We start from the raw sequence: 17,966 nt of genomic DNA on the forward strand, positions 1-17,966 counted from the left end.
TGAAGGTTTAAAGCCAATATACGGTAACAGCTATTTTCTTTCAGTAAATAGGTAGATAGCCAATAAATAAAAATTGTTTGACATTGGATATAGCAGTTATCAAATCAAGCTTGTCTACTATGTTTTTGGTAATTACCAACTATTCCCTACATCTTGTCAATCTGATTGTGACCTATAAAGTAGACTGTAATTTCTTTGGAAACTTATTTTGGGAGTTAGACTAATAATCGAAGTGTTTTTGTATTTATTAACATATTTTGTTGGTTTGTTCATTATGACAATTATCAGTGGAGAGGTTCCAGAGTTCATAAAGGTGTACTGCTTTGCTTGTATTTAAATTTGTATGTCATTGTTGCCAGAGGTCTAGCCTTCGTTACGTATAGCCAATCATCCATCGAGAAAGAGGGAAGAAATGATGTCATAAGTTACGTAACGAGTGCGTTCGAAACCTTTTCTCTGAGTAAGTTGGCCTGTCTTCAAAAAAGGTCACTTTTACATTATAAGTACCAAATTTATTCAACCTACGTAGTGCAGAATACACTCAAAATTTATGTGTTGATATAATATGTATTCTGAATAAGAGTTATATTTATGAAAAAACCGTGTTACAGAGGCCCCTAATCTCATAGTAGTGTATAAAGCCATTATATAGTATATATATATATATATATATATATATATATATATATATATATATATATATATATATATATATATATATAATTAAAGATAAACACACGAACATTAAAACTACGCACTGCATAATTCATAAAAATTACGCAATATTTAAAAATTCAATGAACGTCAACATCAGAATGTAGAACATTTAAAAATTTATGAATCTCTTAAAACAGAAAAACATAAAATTATGTACAGTACAGTTACATAAAAATTATTTAAAAATTACAGAAAAAGCATACAAAAATTATGATATGAGTGTAAAAAAAAATTAGAAATAAATAAATAACACTAAAACAGTAAGGCTATTCTGTACCTTATCATCGCAAAGGACGGTCAGTGACTGAAAGAATTTTTATAAAACATAAACAAGCACTCTAGGCGATGAACAACTGAACAGAGGAGGATTGCGTATTTAGGGACGGAACTATCTTTTTTATCATAATAGATTCCAAGGTTGTTAGGTCGTTTTCGTTTTGTGTTTGGCCTATAATAGCAAAATCCTTATCATTAATATATGTTTTACATGATTTAGAGTGGTTTCTGATATTTGACTGTTCGGGGTTTGTTAATCTGCTGCCCGTTCTAAAACTTAAGCCTCTGTGAGAATCTATTCTCACTTTTAGTAACCTCTTCGTACAACCCACATAAGTCCCGTGATCACATCTCGGGCACGTACATTTATATACAACATTAGATTTTAGAAGAGGACTAAAGCGGTCTTTCGTTTTAAACAGGGATCCGATAGTTAATGGATTTTTTGGGACGATTTTTAGGTTCAGTGCCGGGAATTCCTTTTGAATAATTGCCAGGAACTTTTTTCTGAAGAGGTTGTCATGAAGAACGGGCAGCAGATTAACAAACCCCGAACAATCAAATATCAGAAACCACTCTAAATCATGTAAAACATATATTAATGATAAGGATTTTACTATTATAGGAAAAAACACCAAACGAAAACGACCTAACAACCTTGGAATCCATTATGATAAAAAAGATAGTTCCGTCCCTAAATACGCAATCCTCCTCTGTTCAGTTGTTCATCGCCTAGAGTGCTTGTTTATGTTTTATAAAAATTCTTTCAGTCACTGCCCGTCCTTTGCGATGATAAGGTACAGAATAGCCTTACTGTTTTAGTGTTATTTATTTATTTCTAATTTTTTTTTACACTCATATCATAATTTTTGTATGCTTTTTCTGTAATTTTTAAATAATTTTTATATAACTGTACTGTACATAATTTTATGTTTTTCTGTTTTAAGAGATTCATAAATTTGTAAATGTTCTACATTCTGATGTTGATGTTCATTGAATTTTTAAATATTGCGTATTTTTTATGAATTATGCAGTGCGTAGTTTTAATGTTCGTGTGTTTATCTTTAATTATAGCATTGAGAATGCGACTATGAGTCGTGAAACGTCGGCGAAATAAATGTACCTGAGTACGATGCCTTTCCCTATGGTTCCCCTGATGATATATATATATATATATATATATATATAATATATATATATATATATATCTATATATATAATATATCATCTAGATGTAAAGAAATACCATAGGACATTGTCAAGAAGCATTCCTTGACAATGTCGTAGTAAAGACGAAAGTGCTTGGATTTCTGCATCTACTGTAATTTTTTAAGCATATATATAATTTATATATATACATATATATATATATATATATATATATATATATATATATATATATATATATATATATATATATATATATATATATATATATATTATATATATATATATATCACTAGGAAGAAGCTTAGACTAGACTTCCAAGCTCAGAGTTTTCCTTCCGCGTTGTAAGATCTCCAGAGCCATGCTCTAGCAGGCAATAATCCTCCTCAAACCGTTGAGGGGGAGAGGCCTACGTGGATATCTGTCCACAGACAGTGTCACCTACAGACTGTTTAAAACGGCTGTCCTTCAGATTTTTGTTTTATGGGGTATGAGCATTCAATATGGCATGGTAATGTATAAATAGTAAGATTTTTTTCTCCGTTTACCGGGGTTTTTACTTTTTTTTTTTTTTTTTTTTTTTGGACAAGCAATATAATGTACCGAGATGAAACGTCGTATACTGGCCCAAAGCCTCAATCATACAAATACATTTTATTCTACTCATCTAGATATTTCCAATCGTTAATTATTAAGTGGGACAATTATGTCACATGTCATGAAAACTTTAAGCCCATTCTACTATCTCTCTCTCTCTCTCTCTCTCTCTCTCTCTCTCTCTCTCTCTCTCTCTCTCTCTCTTTGTGTTTCTCTGATTTTAGCACTGGATTAATCAATATACCGAATGTCCTATAAACTCTCGGTTCATTCTCACCTTCACTCTATAAGTCGAAGGTCCCCAAATTCATAATACCATAATATTTTCTTTTTTATCACCTACCACAGCCTCTCTCTCTCTCTCTCTCTCTCTCTCTCTCTCTCTCTCTCTCTCTCTCTCTCTGCTCTTTTTTTTTCTTTTATGAAGTGTCTGCATGGCAAACAGTCTCTTCCCTAAGAGTTTCGAGAAACAAGTGCTAATTCTGTGTCAAGTCCTTAAGCAAGTTAAACAGCCGGGCTAGTCCGTTCTTCTGTCAAAACATCCAAGCGCTTCCTCTCCAGCGGTCTTGCCCTGCAGGAATTCTTTTTCCTTAACTGCTCAAATCAGCATACATCGCGGTGGTTAAGGAACAAATGAGGAAGCATTTACAATGGTTAAGGATCAAACCAAGAAACATCTGCAATGGTTAAGGAACAAATGAGGAAAAATCTGCAATGGTTAAGGAACAAATGAGGAAGCATTTACAATGGTTAAGGAACAAACCAAGAAACATCTGCAATGGTTAAGGAACAAATGAGGAAACATCTGCAATGGTTAAGGAACAAATGAGGAAACATCTGCAATGGTTAACGAACAAATCAGGAAACATCTGCAATGGTTAACGAACAAATCAGAAACATCTGCAATTGTTGAAGGAACAAATCAGGATACATGACAATGGTTAAGGAACAAATGAGGTAACATCTGCAATGGTTAAGGAACAAATGAGGAAACATCTGCAATGGTTAACGAACAAATCAGGAAACATTCATCCTCATAGCCGTCTAGATTTGCACCTTTGCCATAAACCTCATAATTTTGATATATCTTGGGATGCTTCTAGTGACATCTGTCACCGAATCTGCAATTCCCGCTTTTCAAAATGGTGCAAACTTTGTCTTTCTTTCTTTTTTTTTTCTTGTTCTTTCCCATAGGTATGAAGGCCGGGTAGAGCCTCTTTGGGATTTTATTTTGGGTTGTCATGTCATGATTTATTTCATCGTATGTAAGTTGCTGTACTGTCACATATTAGAGCGGCAACTCGGACCATTGAGATGCAACGAACGAGATACCAACTGTAACCCCAACAGGTATTTAGGAGTAGACTTGTAAACTGTGAAACTGATCGTTCTGCCGAAAATATAGGGGTTGCACCACTAATTGTTTGTTAGATTTTTGGTCTAGATCCAGTATATGAGATACCAGATGAAACTAATATATAATATATCTGCAGACTCTTGATTATAGAATGATCAGTGACAGCCATTCTGGAGGGTGGGTTCCCCCTGAAGGACACACTGAAAAGGGGGCGTTAATTGGATCTAGATCCAACTTAGGAGATACCAAGTAAAATTTACACTACAAGAGCACTGCATAGCCTAGAGTACTGTGGTGGTAATCTACATCCAAAAATATGCAAAAACTTGAAAGAAGGAAAAGGATGCAAATTCAACAAAAAATGTAGATATATGCATCCTGTAGCCATGAAGAACAAAAATAAAAATCATATGCATAATAAAAATCAAAGTAAAAATGAAGCAAATAAAGAAAGGAACAAAGAACATAAGATAAAGGAAAAAAGCAAGCCAACACCGCGTTATGAAGTGTCAGCATCGAACGCTACATGATAATACAGTCACGGAAAAAGATAGAAGGAATTGCCAAGAATATCGTGGAGCTAAAAATATCAGAAAGAGCAAGCAGAGGTAGATTAATAGTGTCCAAAACTGTACCAGGAAAACTAAGGAAAGCACACAGGACATTAATCCACTCGCACCAGCATCAATATGCAACGGTCTATTCATGCGTTTTTGCCCTCATCTTGAGGAAGAAAAAAACATATCAGGAGTGAGCGTAGATGTGTTTAAGAATAAGCTCAACAAATATCTAAGCTGCATCCCAGACCATCCAAGATTGGAAGATGCAAAATATACCAGAAGATGCATTAGCAATTCTCTGGTAGACATTAGAGGCACCTCACTGAGGTAACCCGAATGAGCTGTAAGATCTGCCAGGTAAGGACTACACTGCCCCTCCCTCCATCCACCCAAAACATATAACTTGACCCTCCCCTCCCTCCCTCCCTCTCTCCACCCACAACACATCAAATAACCACCTCCCCTCCATCCGAACACCAACCCCTCCATCTATCCGTTCCCACACAAAAAAAAATTAAATCGTATCACCCTCCCCTTTCCTCCCCCCAGCAGCCCCTCCCCCCCTTCCCACTTCAACAACAATATTCACACATCCCTCCTCCCTCCCTTACCCCCACAAGCCCCTCCCTCCTTCCCTCCACCCCCCACCCTTCCGTCCCTTCACCCCACAAGCCCCTCCCTACTTCCCTCCACACACCCTTCCCACCCTCCCAAAACTGCCCCTCCCTCCCTAAGCCCACAACAAATCACATCATCCTCCCCTCCTTACCCCTGCCAACCCCTCCCTCCATCACACCCTCCACCCCACAACACATCACATCACCCTCCCCTCATCAACCCCTCCCTCCATCAACCCCTCCCTATCCATCCACAACACATCAAATCATCCTCTTCGCCTTCCCCCACCACCCCTCCCTCCCTCCACCCACAGTCCATCATATCACCCTCCACCCAATCCCCCCACCATCCCCTCCCGCTTTCCCTCCCCTTCCTCCCACCACCAACCTCTCTCCCATCCTTCCATCCACAACACATGACATCACACTCCCCTCCCTCCCCATACCACCCCCGTCCCTCCCTCCACCCATCAACCCCCTCCTTCACTCCCTCCCCCTACAACACATCACATCGCACTTCCCTCACCAACCCTCCTCCCTTCCTCCCTCCCTCCTTCCACCCACAACACATCACCCTCCACTCCCTCTCTCAGTGCCATTTTGCTTGGTGAGACATTACCGCGCACAGTCTGATTAATCAGCAGATAACACGCGTTTAACATAAGTCTGGAAATTTATAAATATCTAGAAGTGTTTGTGAACTGTCGGTGATAAGATTAGTGTGAAAATAGTAGTATAAAGCATCTACTAAGGTAGTTTATCAAGTGAAATACTGTAAATACTGTGAAATACTGTGGAAAAAATGGCGAAATTTAGCGTGTTTAGCAGATTCGCAATACGATGAGGTAGCAGGAAGGGAGCTGGCATTTCTCATCTATGAGATCAACAACAGCCCTAACCAAAAAGATACAAAAGCATTCGTAGATATATTAGAAGGATATGATCCTTCAAACTGGAACAAATCAACAGAAAACATCTTGAAAATAATTGAAGAAGTTCCAAATAAAATCCAAGGGGTCAAGAGACTCATAAAGAAATATACATAAATCAACATATTCCGACAAAGAAAATAAATAAGGTGAACATTGTGAATATCCTAATTGATGCAATAGGAAAAAGAATGCCAAAAGCATGCAAACTGTGTAAGGTGTGGTATAGCATAGTTAATCCACAAAACCTGATCAGAAAATGTTCTGCATGCAACATTCCGATGCATCCTCAATGTGCGGAAGTTATGTAATATATGAGAAAGGATACCAGAATATTTTGCTCAACATGTCTATCATAGATAGACAATGTTATTAAATCAAGACTGAATGTACAAATAGTTGAGGATGAATTAGAAGAGGAAGAGGAAGAAGAAGAAGAGGAAAACGGAAGAGAAGTAAACAAAACTGAAATGACAGAAAAAATAAGGAAAACAAAGAACAAGATAAAAGTATGGATGCAGAGATACTCATTGATACTACATATGAGGCAATCAAGCAGCATACATATGAAGAAATAAATTACGACATGACAACATAAAAGAAAATCCTGAAGAGGCTCTACCCAGATCTGCACAATGATGGGAAAGAAGAAAAAATAGACAAGAAAGACAAAGTCTGCAACCTTTTGAAAAGAGGGAATTGCAGATTCGGAGAAAGATGTTACTACAAACATCCCAAGATATGTCACAACTATGAAATCTATGGTAAATGTGCATACCTAGACGGCTATGAGGATGATTGCAGAGATCAACATCCAAAAATATGCAAAAACCTAAAAGAAGGAAAAGGATGTAAGTTCAACAAAAAATGTAAATATATGCACCCTGTAGCCATGAATCAAAACCAAATAAATAATCAATCAAATAATAAAATCCAAAATAAGAAAGAAACAAGTAAAGAGAGAAACAAAGAATATCAGGTGAAGGAAAAAAGCAAACCAACACGGAGATATGGAATGTCAGCAAAAAGTTTCCAACAGCTCCAAGATACAGCTCAAGAGATAAGAACTGTATTTATGATGCAAGAGGATATTGCAGATACTGAGAAAATTGCAGATTCAGACACAAAATGAATAATTATGATGAAGATCAAATATTATGGAAAAGTTGGGTTTTTTAATGTCAGAATTTCTGGAAATGAAGAAAAGAACAACATACCAGAACAGGAAAGAGACATGGGAAAATCCTTATTATTACCCATATTAAATGAAGGAGAAAACACGCAAACCATCATAGTGATGAATGCGCAGGGTTTAGTTACGAGTAACTCAAAAAGAAAAATAGAGTACTTAGAAGAACTAACCCAAATTGAAAAGAAAATAGATATAATGAATATAAGTGAAACCTGGTATTCCCAAGAGACTGGGAATGACGATCAAATAAAAGGGTTCCAAACTTATATATCAGATAGAAAAAATAGGAATCAAGGGGGAACCGCAATATATGGGAAAGACAAAAAACAAGGAAAAATATATGAGAAATATAGTAACTCAGAATGTGAACTAATAGCGGTAGAATTTGGATCTGAAAAATTAATGATCATAGTAATATATAGACCCCCTAATACTAAAGAGTTTGACATAATAATAGAAAAATTGGATGATATATGTAGAAATCAAAAGGACTGGACTATTCTCCTATCCGGAGACTTTAACTTTCCTTTCGTAGACTGGAAAGAACGAATAGGAGATTGTGGTTGTATTTATACATATAAAAAAGAGAGTAATAGTAGTGCAGAAGATAAGAGGCAATTCGAAAAGCTATTAGATATGCTACTAGAATACAACATTCAACAAATAAATCACCTGCCAACAAGAAAGGAAAATACTTTAGACCTAGTATCTGTGAATGAGGTGAATTATATTATAGAAATAATAGTTTATAATGCGAGTATTTCAGACCATAATGTCATAGAATTAACAGTCCATTCCAAAGCAAGTGAAAACAGAGATAAGCAAGAAATGAAAAAGTGGGAAGGATATGGAAAATACAACTTCTACAGTAAAAATATAAAATGGTCAGAAGTAAATGAAGAATTAAACAAAGATTGGGATAACATTTTCGTAAGTGATGATATAAGGGTAAATACGGAGATATTATATAAAATATTAGAGGAAATAGTGGATAAATATATACCGAAGAAGAAAAGTAAACATCAGTCATGCATACCAAGAGACAGAAGGATCTTGTTCCAGAAAATCAGAAAGTGCAAAAAAGGTCTTGCAAATGAAAAAAATGCATGGAAAGTTATAGAACTAAAAAGTAAGATAGAAAATGCAGAAAAAAAGATTATACAATGAAAAGAAAATGAAAAACGGGACTTGGAAGAAAAAACCCTAGTAAATATCAAGCAAAACCCCAAACTATTATACTCGTATGCAAAAAAGATGAATAAAAGAAGAATAGAAATAGGCCCTCTAAGAATTGAAGGGAGATTAACGAATGAAAAAAAGGGAATATGCAACATATTGGCAGAACAATATAAGAGAATTCACCCATAGAATTGATAATGAAGATAATGATATAGAAGTAAGGGACGAAAATAGTGAATATTTAGCAGACATAGATATTAATGAAGCTGATGTTGTGCAGGCTATTAATGAAATTAAAAATGGAGCTGCTGCAGGGCCTGATGGTGTCCCTGCTATTTTGTTAAAGAAAGTAGTTCATTCTATAGCAAAGCCACTTGCAATATTATTAAGACAAAGTGTAGATACAGGCAAGACTTATGATGAGCACAAATTAGCATAAATTACCCCTACTTTCAAAAGTGGATCAAGACTAGAGGCAAGTAATTATAGGCCTGTGAGTCTAACATCACATATTATGAAAGTGTATGAAAGGGTAATGAAGAAAAATATTATGAAACATTTAATAAAAAATAATTTGTTTAATATAGGACAACATGGTTTCGTACCCGGAAAAAGTACACAAACCTAACTGTTAGTCCACCGTGAGAACATATACAAAATTATGAAAAGCGGAAATGAAACAGATGTGGTTTAGCTAGACTTTGCAAAAGCTTTTGACAAGGTAGACCATAATATATTACGAAGAAAAAATTAGAAAAACATAATATAGTGGATAAAGTAGGAAGATGGTTAAAAGAATTTTTACACAACAGAAAACAGATAGTTATTGCAAACGATGAGAAATCGGATGAAGCTAAGGTAATATCCGATGTGCCACAAGGTACGGTGTTAGCTGCATTACTGTTTGTTTTTATGATTGCAGACATAGACAGTAATGTTAAGGACTCGGTAGTGCGTAGTTTCGCCGATGACACAAGAATAAGCAGAGAAATTACTTGTGATGAAGATAGGAACGCGCTACAAAGAGACCTTAACAAAGTATATGATTGGGCAGAGGTAAATAGGATGGTATTTAACTCTGATAAATTTGAATCAATAAATTATGGAGACAGAGAAGGAAAGCTATATGCATATAGGGGACCTAATAATGAGACAGTCACAAATAAGGAAGCAGTTAAAGACCTTGGTGTGATGATGAATAGGAACATGTTATGCAATGATCAAATAGCAATTCTATTGGCAAAATATAAAGCAAAAATGGGAATGTTGTTACGGCACTTCAAAACAAGAAAAGCTGAACACATGATTATGCTTTATAAAACATATTTTCGTAGTCCACTTGAATATTGCAATATGATATGGTACCCACACTATCAAAAGGATATTGCACAAATAGAGAGTGTACAAAGGTCCTTTACAGCTAGAATAGAAGAAGGTAAGGAACTTGACTACTGGGAAAGACTACAATCCTTAAAGTTATATAGTCTAGAAAGGAGAAGAGAACACTGCATGATAATTCAGGCATGGAAACAGATAGAAGGAATAGCGGAAAACATCATGGAACTAAAAATATCAGAAAGAGCAAGCAGAGGTAGATTAATAGTGCCCAAAACTATACCAGGAAAAATAAGGAAAGCACACAGGACATTAATCCACTGCACACCAGCATCGACAATGCAGCGTCTATTCAATGCGTTGCCAGTTCATCTGAGGAATATATCAGGAGTGAGTGTAGATGTGTTTAAGAATAAGCTCGACAAATATCTAAACTGCATCCCAGACCATCCAAGATTGGAAGATGCAAAATATACCGGAAGATGCACTAGCAACTCTCTGGTAGACATTAGAGGTGCCTCACACTGAGGGACCTGGGGCAACCCGAACAAGATGTAAGGCCTGTAAGGTCTGTAAACCCCCTCCCTCCTTCCCTCCCTCTGACCACAACACATCATATCACCCTCCCCTCACTCCTCCACCAACCCCACCTGCCTCCCTTCATTCCCCCACCCACAACACCTCATATCACCGTCCCCTCCCTCCCCCACACATCTCTCTCCCTCCCTCCCGGCGATATATGTATTTCTTTTATTTTTGGGGCTGGTTATCCTGACTTTTCCGTGTTGGAAACAAATGGATGTTATATATAATTCTGAAATGCATTTTTTTCCCCATTTTTTTAGAGGTAAGTTTAAATCCAAGTTTGTTTATTTTGTTGCAGGATTAAAATGTTTGGGTTTCTGGTGCGGTTTGATTTAATATATTGTTACCTAAAATACTGCGTCTTTTCCAAACAAATCTTTTACTGTAATTTACAATAAGTTATATATATATATATATATGTGTGTGTGTGTGTGTGTGTGTGCACATGTTGTGAGCTATTTGTATGTTGTATATAGTAGTCAACCAGTTATAATGAGCGACTTTGTTTTTAGATAATGGTATATCTAGAGTATTTACTCTCTTTGGTTTTTTTGACCGCTATGTTAATTTCTTACTTAGAAATAAATCAATAAAAAAAATTGTAGTAGATCATAGCACTCTGGCTCTCCCGCAAAGCTACAGTGGGTCACGTATACGCCCAGAAAAATAATTTGGATGAATCAGTGGATAATAGTACAGTTTTTTTTTTTTAATGCAGCGGCTAAGCGTACTACACCTGTGTAATAAAACCGAGAAATAAGCGCAAACCGGTAACCTTAAAAAGGAAGGGTTATAAGAAGATAAAACAGAAGACGAAGGATGACGACATTCTGCGTATCCTGCAGCAAAGACTGACTTCCCCTAAGTAAATATTGCATAAGAAGATCTTACAAGGAGTCTACCGATTTTGACGAACAAATGTGACTTCAGTAAGTAAATCTAAACAGTAGAAGATGTTGGCAGCTTGGTTGATAGTTTATTCAATTTAAAACAAAATAAAGAATAAAATAATAGTTACTGGTGAACAGTTTTCACGCGTGGTAATAGGAGGACGACTGTCGATGTAAAATAACCCCCCCCCCCCCTCCCCACTCCCCCTTTTTCCGGCCCGTCACCCCTGCACCGCCCACCCCTACCCATTCGCAACTTCCACCGGGAATTTGAATAAAGTTAATCAAAGATATTAAAGAAGGAAATAAAGGTGGGCCATTTTTCCGGTGTAATGAAGGCTGATCTCAAAATCATTCCAAATTACTGTTGCAATAAAGATAGATTAACGAGGCTTTTCACTTATTTTTTTAAAATTTCGTTCCGCCTTTTCTGTTTCTCAAAAGTCATTTCGGATTCCTCCTGCCATTAAATTTATCGAAAATATATTGTTGGAGATTTTTCTTTTTTCGCTCCTTTCAAACTTCGGCGCAAAAATGCTTGGAGAAAATTCCCTGAGTGTTTTAGTTTCATTTTTCGTAGTATTTCATTTATATTGGTTGGATTTTAAAGAATAGGCGTCGTTGATTTCTTTATAAAGTTTTTTTAAGCTCTTAACTTAGTTCTTTAAGCTTAATCGGGTTTGTCTGCTTTTGTTGATATTTTAAAGTAACAAGGTTTGAATATTCATTGGCATGACAGTTACATTTTTGTAATAATCGTTTAAAGGTGAATTACCTTGAAATACCTTTGCTACTTTTCAGTATCGCTTTTTCATTACCTGATTAAGTAAGGTTGAGTAACACAAATTATTATTTGGAGTTATATATATATATATACATATATATATATATATATATATATATATATATATATATATTTATATGTATATATATATATATAGAGTCGGTTTTTTGTCCTTTCATCTGACAAGAAAACAAGTTCATGTCATCAACAGCCTTATGACTGAAGGGGAAAAATAAGTCATGAAATTAATTTTAAAATCGTCATATTTGTCCTCAAATTGTGTAAGAATTCCAATAAAAAAATTGTATAAATAAAAAAATGACTGGTACGCTTATTTTACATTATGTTACATAATGACGTCACCACTCTTACCGCAAATGATATCATACCTGACCCTAAAAGGACATCGGTAGTGACGTCACAAGGAGCCTAACGACTTTATCGTCACAAAAGGCAACACCGTCGGTTTCGGGTCTAAAACAACATCTGCTCCCAAGGCAGCCTCTGTTGCCATGACAACCCGGGCGGTAAGTTTTCGTTAGCCGAGAACAAAACGACCTAAAATAAGAAAAAAAAAGTAAAAAAGAGAGAAGATTAAAAGAAGAGTTTCACTTTTGTGTTTGAAATTAGCTTTTAAGGTCGCCGGCGAAAGAAGGGGAATTTTCCTTAAGGAAAACAATGAGTCTGATTACTTAACCATTGTTGCCGTCCGTTTGCGGGTTCTGCAAGGGAGGGAAATTGCCCTCTTTTTCGTTACTCCTTTTGAAGGAAAAGAGATCTTTGTCGGTATCCGTAATTACCTAGAGGAGGAGGAGGAGGAGGAGGAGGAGAAATGATTTGTACAGTAATCCATAAAGAGAGAGAGATAGAGAAAGTCATTAATCAGTACCGTCCCTTCATTTGAGCAAAAGAGGAAGAGATTGAGAATTCCGTTAATATTGCATTATTCCCCCGAGAGAGAGAGAGAGAGAGAGATTAACGAAGGGCTTCTCTTGCATATGCTCTGCAATGTGGAGATAGACATTAAGCATGGTGTGTAAAGTTTTACCTTGATTTCATTAGAAATATGGGGAAAAAGTATTTGTCAATAAAGTCTGCAGACATATATTTTGTAAAGCCAGATGTGGCAAACTTTAGTCTTTTAAAATGCAAAGAAGTGAGTGATCATTACTTAATCCTTTAGTTGCGCATTTTTTTTATGTGCATCGAGCTACCAAAAAATGTGAACTCAGCAGGTACATATTATTATTTCATTAGATGAAGCCTATTCACATTCCATTGCGTTGGTTTCAACCTCCCACTACAGAGCCAGTTATTTTTCATTGACTGGGGGAGATGCGAACCCGCGACATCTGAGTGGCATGCCACGACACTAACCACTATACCAGGGACCAGCATGTTTGTGGTCGTATTTCTTCTTTTTTTATTTTAACACATTTAAATTGTTATTTCAGCGAAATAAAGGAAACTAGAGAGGAAGAAGTAAATGAATAGATGACGAACTTTGATATTGTTTCAAACGTTCTTGCTGCGTTTCTTTACTACTTTGCTGTGTGTTAGTAGATATTTTTTTGTTTACATAACTTTATTTGCTTTCATTGTTCCTTATTTTTTAAATATGTTTTTCATTTTGTAGATGCTTGATTGGCGTTTTAAAATCTTTAGGGTTTAGGCCACATAAATATCTGCATATTATTATTATGATTATTACTATGGTTATTATCCTCTCCCTTTTATCGGAGAATAATAAAAAAAAATATATATATAAAGAGAATCATCAAAGTGGACTGGTCTAGAGGATGACAGAGTAAAGCCACCCCACCGTCATATCGGTTCAAGGAAGTATTACAAACTAATATTCCCTGCTTATTAGCTCCTGTTAATATATATTGCTGTAGCTTCTTCCTGTCTGTTTTATACACGGAAGTAATGTCTCCCCGATTGAGAATCATGTCCCCTATTGGACAGAAGAAGAAGAAGAAGAAGATCGCCCCTCTCGACAGAGCCAAAATGAACGTTAATCCCAAGCGATTTTTTGGATTATTTCAGAAAGTAGGACGAGGATTACTATTCTTTGACTCTCGTCTTTCTCACTTATGCATATTATCACATTCTTACCAAAGAAGTTAGTAAGGAATAAGAACAGTGAGTAAGCCTATCTCCTCCGGAGTGGCTGCTTTTTTCTTTCTTTCTTTTTTACTTGCACCCACGCGTTTTCATACACACATACAGCCTACTTTTCCCGGGGGCGGGGATGGGGAATGAATATGAAATATGGGAGAATGAATAAATATTCAACATGCCATCGTCTTGAGCGCGCACACACATAGGCTCCTCGCCGAACTACTACCAAGGAAGATGAAGTTTTTATGAAAAATAACCTGAAACCAATATCAGCTTGATGGAAGTCTGGAACTTCTCTAAAGTTAGATAAGTTCATCAGCATGTATCCACAGGCCTATGCCCTCTTCAGGGAGGCCTAAGCTCTCTCTATAAGTGGATATGCGGAATTTTTAAGTATCTCTCCTGTGTGACCACCAAGTCTCCGAAACTGCGTCAAAGTTTTCTCTTCAGGTTTAATGTCCCTCAAAGGGAAGCTCCTATGCCATCTTCAGTTCTCCATAAACTTGCAACTTTAAGGGATTCATAATCCTGCCAAGTTTGCGTAAGGAGAAGGACCTTTATCAGGTTAAAGGCTATTTTATTCTGAATTGTTACTTCGAAAGTTGGCGACAGACGAACATTGTGGATGAGAGCAATGTAAAGAGGTTAGTTTTTTAAGCAAAGGTCTTCGGGGTGGAACGTTGAATTTCACTCGTTTTTCTCAGGTGAAGTAAACCCAAGTAACCATAGGTTAGGTTAGTTCTGGATGCAAGGTATGTAAAAGTATGGCAGGTTGGAAAAAAACAAGTTAGATAAGTGTAAATAGCCAAAGTTATATAAGGTTTGGTTACGGTGTGTGTTTGTGTGTGAGTCTGTGCGTGTGTGCATGGTCTTCGTACAGACTTGTTGTTGGAGTCTTATTTAACTAAAATAGCACTTTAAATACATAAGCTATTAAATCTCAACAACATCTTTTTTCAATATTCGCAGAAAAGACTCTGCCGAGAGAGAATTTAAAATAGAAGGCAGTCGTCCGTAAAAGTTACGATATTATGATAACAGACGGCGGCATGGCGCCGATGCGCTATTGTTTACATGTGATAGCAAACCATGTGGGTGTGTCAATTATTGTTGTTGTTCATTTCCCCGTCTTTATGTACAATTGCATTGCGTTTATCCTCGCTCCTGTGTATTGATTGTTATAACATTGTTGGAAGATAGTATCTCGTGTAATTTATTACCGACGAGAGTAGATAACGTTCTAGGTAATCTTGAATTAGCTATGCGTGTCAGTGTCTTCAAGGCGCCATAGCCCAACCTTTTGAATTCCTTAATGGCATACTATGTAGCCTCGGTTTCCCCCAGAGACTTAGTGTGGTGATTTATAATGTTCTGGTCTTTATCAGAGACTACGTTTTTCAAGTCATCATAATGATTTGGGGGTATAGTTTAATCTAATGTCTTTATGCCTAGTTCTAGGTTATTTCTCTCATCGCCAGGTTAAGATATACTAGGGGGAAACAGTGTGTGGCTCAGCATTATTCACTCGATATCTAATTGGTGAAACAAAAATACAAGTACATCTTTAAGCATACCAATCAAAAGATTGAAGTTTCGTCAACATAATGTGATATATGAAAGCGCCATACAAACTAAAATAGGCATGTGAGATCTTCGTAAAATGTGTTTTTAAGGCATTTTTTAAATCCAATATGGCGTCCACCGACTGAGGTGCCGTTCGTAACCGGAAAGGATCCAACATCTTTCCCAACCTTCTCAGCACTTATTTGAACAATGTAAGCGTATATGTGTCACGTTTATTGATCTTACTCAAGATTGTAGTTGTAATCAGCACAATAAAACAACATTTTGTTGCCTATATTAGTGAAAGTATGAAACTTCTTATTCCTGGGGTCATGGCTTGAACTGAAATTCATTTTTACCTTGTAATCGGGGGTTTTATCCTCACTGCCATCACAACTGAAACACCACAGTGCTTATTAGATTGTAATTATACACGTTTTGGTCTTAATTCACTCCAAATTGCACTTTTAACTACGTTGCAGTTCCTGGTTCCTAAGCGCTCGCTCCACAAACAGTTGCAGGCAGCATACGACTATACTGTTTATATGAGGTGCAAAGCTTTATTCCCTTAATTGTTTACTTTACTCATATTTAGTTTAACTTTACTTCGTTACTTCAAAATGCTTATTTTATTTTCATGTCTATTATCGCTTTTTTGCAACCAAATTAACCCTGAAAAATTACTGATTTTTCTAAAGTAGATACGATGACATCATCATTGCCAATTCAGTGGAGCTTTACACATACGCCGATGCATTTACAAACTGTTTCCATGAATTCTGTTGCCATAGTACCTAATGCAATAATGATAAAATTGCTCAAATATGTACGTATATATACTACGGATAGATACGCTAATTTCACTTATTTCCCTGGTTTTGTGTCAGTCTTACTCCCAGTTTGGAGGGTAAAGACATACCAATTGGCAACATTGAATTTAACAATAGAAGAGTGCGAATAATGCTGTAAGTACTGTTCACAGCAAAACTGTTGATATTTGAGTCAGGAATCTAGTTACTTTATCAACAACGAATATTTTCAAATTAATAATTATGAATATGTAAAAGATTTATGCAATTCATGACCTTATACTGCTGTTTAAGTATTTATTTAAATACATAATTATCTAGTGCACGCTTCTTCTTCTTCTACCAAAACATCGTAGTTTCCTTGGATAAGCCGTGGTTGGTGTCATTGTTGACGATTGTTGTGAAGAAAGTGCCATAGCGTCTATGGGTAAAAGTGGTGTATGGATTTAGCACATGGAATGGAAAGTTTATTGACACAAGCAACTCCGCAAACATCGAGATGGCGTCAATTTTCTAAATTGTTGGTGTTATAAGTAAAAATTTTGAAAGCGTCATGCAGGTATGTTTGCACTACGCATGGCTAGACTTTCATTAACCTCTGTTTAATCTTAAAATATGACCTTAATTTCTAACTTTGGAGAAAATACTTACTTCGAAAGGATAGTAAAAGTCTCGAGCTGTTGCTCTCACCACCAATGACTCATGACTGGTGCCCATCTTTGGTGTCTGGATGTGTTAAAGTACTTTTTCGAAGGGTGGATCCACGCGTGATGAAAACTGGATTAGCCAGTCCAATCGGTTGTTTCCCCTACCAAGCTACTTATAATTCAAGCAATGTAGAGTAAGGGGTCAAGGTTATTGAAGGCCTGTGAAGCGTTTATGAGGGAATATCACCTAATCAGACTTGCCTTAACCAAGCCTAAACTTGGTTGCTGTGCCCTGATCTGGTCAAGCACGTGAGCCACCGGAGTGAGTAGTGACCCCCTATTCTGCATTTTATCAATGGTATACTTTACGACTAGGTACATTTATCACATGTTTTTCTGATTGGTAGTCCTAATCTTATTTGTTGCTTTGGGAATACAAACTCTCGCCTTTTGTGTAAGAGTAACCCTGAGTAGTGAGCTGGAATTGGTTTCTGAAACATGGCAAAACGGTAGCTTATTGGTTGTAGGTGGGTGAGTGAGGATAAAACCTCACCCACTGTCTGTCATCAGGCACTTTTACTTCATCCATCATCGTTTATTGCATGTAACTAAGTTTTTATAGATTGCCTTTTGGAACT

The sequence above is a fragment of the Macrobrachium nipponense genome, chromosome 21 (genome assembly GCF_015104395.2).
Source record: "Macrobrachium nipponense isolate FS-2020 chromosome 21, ASM1510439v2, whole genome shotgun sequence".
NCBI lineage: Eukaryota > Metazoa > Arthropoda > Malacostraca > Decapoda > Palaemonidae > Macrobrachium > Macrobrachium nipponense.